Below are 8,142 nucleotides of genomic sequence, written 5' to 3' on the forward strand. Positions count from 1 at the left end.
AGGAGTACGTTTCTGAATCAAATAACGCTAGTGATGATGAATATATCGATGAAGGAGAAGATGATGATAAATCTGATCATGTAACATGGCCTGTGCATCAAGGAGGGCGCCACCTGTTGGGCAGATTGGCACACAAAGGCTGAATGCTGGCGGCAAAAAATTACTAATGCGTTTAAATTCTTTTCACAATTTTGCCCAGGAGGCTAGGTGCAGGGGCAAATTAGGTTCAGTAGCCCAGGTCTGGTAGGGTTAATAATTCTAGGCAAGAACCAAAAAATATTTTTTTTTAAATTATGAATAAAGTCGAATTCTAATAATGGAATATTTTCTCATTTTTTTTATGAAAAACAAAATACACAGAAAAAGAAATATTTTGAACAATTTTCAACCGTTTCATTTCTATAAGGAATTTTACAATTCAAAGAAAACATCTCATCAATTATGGACAGACATAAAATATAGAATTGTAACATCAAATATTTGTGAATATTTGATCCGTTAAAAAAAAAATATTGTTATTTTAAATCAAACAGAAGTTTTTGTTATCCACGAAAAAAAAAAATGATTGAATGACTGAACTACTGCAGTCCTTTTTTTTTTTACTGTAAGGTTTCAGATCACATAATCATGACTTATTTTATATAATTACTAATATATAAAGCGTGACTCAGAACACACCTCATCTTTTTCTGTTTTTCTGACTGACTAACAAAGCGGCAACATGTTTGCAAAACTCTTTAGTCACCAAAGTAACAGCATTTGTTTTTCCACTGTCCTGTTTTATCCTGACAAAATCTGTGACATTCTCTTACACATCTTTATAAATTTGTTTTTCTCACGTTTTAATGCATTATGATGTCCTGGTGAATTACTTGTGAGTGCAGATAAATCCTGTTATATTGGGTGCCATCAGGCTATTATTGCCAAAGACATACTGCGTGAAATAATGCATCACCCCCACGACCCTGAAAGGTTAAGGACTCATCCATCATCATCTATCTAAGAACAGCATAATCATGTTAACACATCAGTTCTCACGAGATAACCAAAGTTAAGTAACGTTGAGCCTGGTCAGTATCAGATGGGTGACCAATTTGGGAATATCAGGCGCAGTATGTAAGGGAACGTCGACACCTCCCTTTAAGAGTTGCAAAAATCTAACATTGTCATCTACCCTAATGGGGATATACATGCAACTGGGGATCGCTTGTGAATTTTATACTCCTATACACTTCCTCCTTTGGAGGAAGTTAGTTAAACCTGCATTAGGATCAGTGCCACAGTTTAATTTTTTTTTTTTTTTCGTTTCATCTAAGAACAAGAGAATTATCGGTGCTTCCGGATTTAGTGACCCAGTTTTTTGTGATGTTGCTTTGGTATACACCACCAGAAATATGCCGAGCATCGATAAAATTTTAAAATGCTAGAAAGAAAAGAACAACGATTATCACATTTATTATTCAATTGGAATTCATTATTGAGATGAGTATTATTTATTAATTTATTTATTGCGGACTATTATCTTCATCTTTCTTAGTTGTTGTTTCAAAACGTTTCGGCCAACTATTCCTCTGGCCTTTGTCAGCTCAATAATGAATTCCAACTAAATAATATATATACAATTCGGTATGGGCCGATCATGGAAGATCAGATAATAAATAAACGTGGATTTATAAGACCAAAAAATCCAACCTTGATCACTCTTTGGAGCCTGTGGCGCAGTTGATAGAGACGTTGAATCTTTATGGTTTGAGGTGAGAATTGTCTAAAGATAGCGGTTTCAATCCTACCCAAAGCCGGCCAGAGGCTTACTTGGCCAAAACGTGGTGAAACTGCAACAACTATAGTTAGGAGATTCGGAGATCCTATCCCGCCGTGATTGCCACCTAATGAAGACCAGAGGAATAGCTGGCCGAAACGTCGTGAAACAACAACTAAGAAAGATGAGGATAATTGTCCGCAATAAATAAATTAATAAACAATTATCATTTAGTAAATGAAGAAACATGGAACTACAATAAATAAATTAATAAACAATTATCATTTAGTAAATGAAGAAACATGGAACTGCAATAAATAAATTAATAAACAATTATCATTTAGTAAATGAAGAAACATGGAACTACAATAAATAAATTAATAAACAATTATCATTTAGTAAATGAAGAAACATGGAACTGCAATAAATAAATTAATAAACAATTATCATTTAGTAAATGAAGAAACATGGAACTACAATAAATAAATTAATAAACAATTATCATTTAGTAAATGAAGAAACATGGAACTGCAATAAATAAATTAATAAACAATTATCATTTAGTAAATGAAGAAACATGGAACTGCAATAAATAAATTGATAAACAATTATCATTTAGTAAATGAAGAAACATGGAACTACAATAAATAAATTAATAAACAATTATCATTTAGTAAATGAAGAAACATGGAACTACAATAAATAAATTAATAAACAATTATCATTTAGTAAATGAAGAAACATGGAACTGCAATAAATAAATTAATAAACAATTATCATTTAGTAAATGAAGAAACATGGAACTGCAATAAATAAATTGATAAACAATTATCATTTAGTAAATGAAGAAACATGGAACTACAATAAATAAATTGATAAACAATTATCATTTAGTAAATGAAGAAACATGGAACTACAATAAATAAATTAATAAACAATTATCATTTAGTAAATGAAGAAACATGGAACTACAATAAATAAATTGATAAACAATTATCATTTAGTAAATGAAGAAACATGGAACTACAATAAATAAATTAATAAACAATTATCATTTAGTAAATGAAGAAACATGGAACTACAATAAATAAATTAATAAACAATTATCATTTAGTAAATGAAGAAACATGGAACTACAATAAATAAATTAATAAACAATTATCATTTAGTAAATGAAGAAACATGGAACTACAATAAATAAATTAATAAACAATTATCATTTAGTAAATGAAGAAACATGGAACTACAATAAATAAATTAATAAACAATTATCATTTAGTAAATGAAGAAACATGGAACTACAATAAATAAATTAATAAACAATTATCATTTAGTAAATGAAGAAACATGGAACTACAATAAATAAATTGATAAACAATTATCATTTAGTAAATGAAGAAACATGGAACTACAATAAATAAATTGATAAACAATTATCATTTAGTAAATGAAGAAACATGGAACTACAATAAATAAATTAATAAACAATTATCATTTAGTAAATGAAGAAACATGGAATAAATAAATTAATAAACAATTATCATTTAGTAAATGAAGAAACATGGAACTACAATAAATAAATTGATAAACAATTATCATTTAGTAAATGAAGAAACATGGAACTACAATAAATAAATTGATAAACAATTATCATTTAGTAAATGAAGAAACATGGAACTGCAATAAATAAATTAATAAACAATTATCATTTAGTAAATGAAGAAACATGGAACTGCAATAAATAAATTGATAAACAATTATCATTTAGTAAATGAAGAAACATGGAACTACAATAAACAAATTAATAAACAATTATCATTTAGTAAATGAAGAAACATGGAACTACAATAAATAAATTAATAAACAATTATCATTTAGTAAATGAAGAAACATGGAACTACAATAAATAAATTGATAAACAATTATCATTTAGTAAATGAAGAAACATGGAACTACAATAAATAAATTGATAAACAATTATCATTTAGTAAATGAAGAAACATGGAACTACAATAAATAAATTAATAAACAATTATCATTTAGTAAATGAAGAAACATGGAACTACAATAAATAAATTAATAAACAATTATCATTTAGTAAATGAAGAAACATGGAACTAAAATAAATAAATTAATAAACAATTATCATTTAGTAAATGAAGAAACATGGAACTACAATAAACAAATAATAAACAATTATCATTTAGTAAATGAAGAAACATGGAACTACAATAAATAAATTAATAAACAATTATCATTTAGTAAATGAAGAAACATGGAACTACAATAAATAAATTGATAAACAATTATCATTTAGTAAATGAAGAAACATGGAACTAGAATAAATAAATTGATAAACAATTATCATTTAGTAAATGAAGAAACATGGAACTACAATAAATAAATTAATAAACAATTATCATTTAGTAAATGAAGAAACATGGAACTACAATAAATTAATTAATAAACAATTATCATTTAGTAAATGAAGAAACATGGAACTACAATAAATAAATTGATAAACAATTATCATTTAGTAAATGAAGAAACATGGAACTACAATAAATAAATTGATAAACAATTATCATTTAGTAAATGAAGAAACATGGAACTACAATAAATAAATTAATAAACAATTATCATTTAGTAAATGAAGAAACATGGAACTACAATAAATAAATTGATAAACAATTATCATTTAGTAAATGAAGAAACATGGAACTACAATAAATAAATTAATAAACAATTATCATTTAGTAAATGAAGAAACATGGAACTACAATAAATAAATTGATAAACAATTATCATTTAGTAAATGAAGAAACATGGAACTGCAATAAATAAATTTATAAACAATTATCATTTAATAAATGAAGAAACATGGAACTACAATAAATAAATTGATAAACAATTATCATTTAGTAAATGAAGAAACATGGAACTACAATAAATAAATTAATAAACAATTATCATTTAGTAAATGAAGAAACATGGAACTACAATAAATAAATTGATAAACAATTATCATTTAGTAAATGAAGAAACATGGAACTACAATAAATAAATTAATAAACAATTATCATTTAGTAAATGAAGAAACATGGAACTACAATAAATAAATTAATAAACAATTATCATTTAGTAAATGAAGAAACATGGAACTACAATAAATAAATTGATAAACAATTATCATTTAGTAAATGAAGAAACATGGAACTGCAATAAATAAATTAATAAACAATTATCATTTAGTAAATGAAGAAACATGGAACTACAATAAATAAATTAATAAACAATTATCATTTAGTAAATGAAGAAACATGGAACTACAATAAATAAATTGATAAACAATTATCATTTAGTAAATGAAGAAACATGGAACTACAATAAATAAATTAATAAACAATTATCATTTAGTAAATGAAGAAACATGGAACTACAATAAATAAATTGATAAACAATTATCATTTAGTAAATGAAGAAACATGGAACTACAATAAATAAATTAATAAACAATTATCATTTAGTAAATGAAGAAACATGGAACTACAATAAATAAATTGATAAACAATTATCATTTAGTAAATGAAGAAACATGGAACTGCAATAAATAAATTAATAAACAATTATCATTTAGTAAATGAAGAAACATGGAACTACAATAAATAAATTGATAAACAATTATCATTTAGTAAATGAAGAAACATGGAACTACAATAAATAAATTAATAAACAATTATCATTTAGTAAATGAAGAAACATGGAACTACAATAAATAAATTGATAAACAATTATCATTTAGTAAATGAAGAAACATGGAACTGCAATAAATAAATTAATAAACAATTATCATTTAGTAAATGAAGAAACATGGAACTACAATAAATAAATTAATAAACAATTATCATTTAGTAAATGAAGAAACATGGAACTACAATAAATAAATTAATAAACAATTATCATTTAGTAAATGAAGAAACATGGAACTACTATAAATAAATTAATAAACAATTATCATTTAGTAAATGAAGAAACATGGAACTACAATAAATAAATTAATAAACAATTATCATTTAGTAAATGAAGAAACATGGAACTACAATAAATAAATTGATAAACAATTATCATTTAGTAAATGAAGAAACATGGAACTGCAATAAATAAATTAATAAACAATTATCATTTAGTAAATGAAGAAACATGGAACTACAATAAACAAATAATAAACAATTATCATTTAGTAAATGAAGAAACATGGAACTGCAATAAATAAATTAATAAACAATTATCATTTAGTAAATGAAGAAACATGGAACTACAATAAATAAATTAATAAACAATTATCATTTAGTAAATGAAGAAACATGGAACTACAATAAATAAATTGATAAACAATTATCATTTAGTAAATGAAGAAACATGGAACTACAATAAATAAATTAATAAACAATTATCATTTAGTAAATGAAGAAACATGGAACTACAATAAATAAATTGATAAACAATTATCATTTAGTAAATGAAGAAACATGGAACTACAATAAATAAATTAATAAACAATTATCATTTAGTAAATGAAGAAACATGGAACTACAATAAATAAATTGATAAACAATTATCATTTAGTAAATGAAGAAACATGGAACTGCAATAAATAAATTAATTAACAATTATCATTTAGTAAATGAAGAAACATGGAACTACAATAAATAAATTGATAAACAATTATCATTTAGTAAATGAAGAAACATGGAACTACAATAAATAAATTAATAAACAATTATCATTTAGTAAATGAAGAAACATGGAACTACAATAAATAAATTGATAAACAATTATCATTTAGTAAATGAAGAAACATGGAACTGCAATAAATAAATTAATAAACAATTATCATTTAGTAAATGAAGAAACATGGAACTACAATAAATAAATTAATAAACAATTATCATTTAGTAAATGAAGAAACATGGAACTACAATAAATAAATTAATAAACAATTATCATTTAGTAAATGAAGAAACATGGAACTACTATAAATAAATTAATAAACAATTATCATTTAGTAAATGAAGAAACATGGAACTACAATAAATAAATTAATAAACAATTATCATTTAGTAAATGAAGAAACATGGAACTACAATAAATAAATTAATAAACAATTATCATTTAGTAAATGAAGAAACATGGAACTACAATAAATAAATTGATAAACAATTATCATTTAGTAAATGAAGAAACATGGAACTGCAATAAATAAATTAATAAACAATTATCATTTAGTAAATGAAGAAACATGGAACTACAATAAATAAATTAATAAACAATTATCATTTAGTAAATGAAGAAACATGGAACTACAATAAATAAATTGATAAACAATTATCATTTAGTAAATGAAGAAACATGGAACTACAATAAATAAATTAATAAACAATTATCATTTAGTAAATGAAGAAACATGGAACTACAATAAATAAATTGATAAACAATTATCATTTAGTAAATGAAGAAACATGGAACTACAATAAATAAATTAATAAACAATTATCATTTAGTAAATGAAGAAACATGGAACTACAATAAATAAATTGATAAACAATTATCATTTAGTAAATGAAGAAACATGGAACTGCAATAAATAAATTAATAAACAATTATCATTTAGTAAATGAAGAAACATGGAACTACAATAAATAAATTGATAAACAATTATCATTTAGTAAATGAAGAAACATGGAACTACTATAAATAAATTAATAAACAATTATCATTTAGTAAATGAAGAAACATGGAACTACAATAAATAAATTAATAAACAATTATCATTTAGTAAATGAAGAAACATGGAACTACAATAAATAAATTGATAAACAATTATCATTTAGTAAATGAAGAAACATGGAACTGCAATAAATAAATTAATAAACAATTATCATTTAGTAAATGAAGAAACATGGAACTACAATAAATAAATTGATAAACAATTATCATTTAGTAAATGAAGAAACATGGAACTGCAATAAATAAATTAATAAACAATTATCATTTAGTAAATGAAGAAACATGGAACTACAATAAATAAATTAATAAACAATTATCATTTAGTAAATGAAGAAACATGGAACTACAATAAATAAATTGATAAACAATTATCATTTAGTAAATGAAGAAACATGGAACTACAATAAATAAATTAATAAACAATTATCATTTAGTAAATGAAGAAACATGGAACTACAATAAATAAATTGATAAACAATTATCATTTAGTAAATGAAGAAACATGGAACTACAATAAATAAATTAATAAACAATTATCATTTAGTAAATGAAGAAACATGGAACTACAATAAATAAATTGATAAACAATTATCATT

The sequence above is a fragment of the Euprymna scolopes genome, chromosome 4 (assembly GCF_053919585.1).
Source record: "Euprymna scolopes isolate OS-2025 chromosome 4, ASM5391958v1, whole genome shotgun sequence".
NCBI lineage: Eukaryota > Metazoa > Mollusca > Cephalopoda > Sepiida > Sepiolidae > Euprymna > Euprymna scolopes.